The following is a 1,485-nucleotide window of genomic DNA, read 5'->3' on the forward strand; positions in this document are numbered from 1 at the left end:
TTAACTGATCCTCCTGTATTTTCTTTTACCTAACCCAGAGCCAGGAACTTTTCAGCATCCCTTCGTATGTACCATTATCCAATCTCCTGCTTCTTTGTTTAAGGATAACGGTGGCGTCATTTGAGGTAGATTTAGCTCCTACTTCAGAAAACCTCTTTATATTTCTCCTTTAGATGATACAAACGAATGAAAAGCTTTCATTGTAGTAATATCTGGTGTTAATAGTAGAGGTTAACCTTGTTGAATTGCTCTTGGGCTGGATGACAACCTTAACTGCTTCGTACTTAACATTCGAGATAACGTCTTGGAACGAACGAACACAAAATTTCGACACCATAGATAATGGTCTTCTCTCGTGCTCTTGCTCTCCCTATCATTCTCTCTCTCTCTCTCTCTCTCTCTCTCTCTCTCTCTCTCTCTCTCTCTCTCTCTCTCTCTCTTTCTTTCTTTCGCATTACCTCTCTCTCTTTCTCTGCGCACGTGCGCACACACGCACATACATCAGTGGTATGTATCTATTTTATATCTTTTGAGGCATTCTTATCCATTGTGTATATATACATATATGTGTGTATATATATATATATATATATTACTTGCTTCAGTTATTCAACTACGACCATGCTGGAGCACCACCTTGAAGGATTTTAGTCGAATTAATGAAACGACGCCAGTACTTGTTTTATTAATCGTAGTACTTATTCTACCGGTTCTATTTCTTTGCCGAACCGCTAAGTTACAGGAAAATAAACACACCAACACTGGTTGTCAAGCGGTGGTTATAGTAGAAGACACTTGTCCAAGATGTCACTCAACGGGACTGAACCCGGAACCATGTGGTTGGAAAGCAAGCTTCTTACCACACAGCCACGCCCGCAAATTTCCTATAGAAGCATCGTAACCTCTAGTTCTGAATACTACAGGAAATCAATAGAAATAAACTGTAGAATAAGAGTAATTTGAATACTAGCAATAGAGTTAAGGGAGGTTTTAGCTGTTTCTTCTAGCAGATTCCAGTGGTCGCCGTAGAAGCGGCCTCGTTGTCATATTTCAGTAACATAACCAAAAAAACCAGTAACGGCGCCTTGTTTATATGTATTATTTTTTTTATTTGCTTATTTATTGCCTTACGTTTGGTTTGTTTGTTTGTTTGTTTGTATGATTTATTATCTTGTCTTGGTATGTTGAAGTTTCATTCAGTTACCTCCGACTCGACTGAGAGTTTCACCGCCGTCGTCTCTGCCGCTGCGATCACAGGCATAAATATATGTACGTAAAAAAAAAAAAAAAACAAACCGCTACCACCGTTGCCTCCACCGCCGCCGCTAACATCCCAAGATATGTACATCATCATCATGATTATTTCACATCTACACCGCCACACCCTTCATCACAACCATAAATATATATAGCCACCATCACCACCATCATGGCCACCACGCATCTGCATCATCATAATCATTATCATCATCCCCGTCAACATCA

The 1,485-nt window shown here is 39.7% G+C and overlaps 1 protein-coding gene across 1 annotated transcript in view; it reads left to right on the forward strand.

Annotated features, from left to right (window-relative positions):
• The window catches only part of LOC106882486 (CUGBP Elav-like family member 3), a 650,826-nt gene that overhangs the window by 62,287 nt on the left and 587,054 nt on the right, over window positions 1-1,485 (forward strand). The window lies entirely within an intron of this gene.

The sequence above is a fragment of the Octopus bimaculoides genome, chromosome 8, assembly GCF_001194135.2.
Source record: "Octopus bimaculoides isolate UCB-OBI-ISO-001 chromosome 8, ASM119413v2, whole genome shotgun sequence".
Lineage (NCBI taxonomy): Eukaryota > Metazoa > Mollusca > Cephalopoda > Octopoda > Octopodidae > Octopus > Octopus bimaculoides.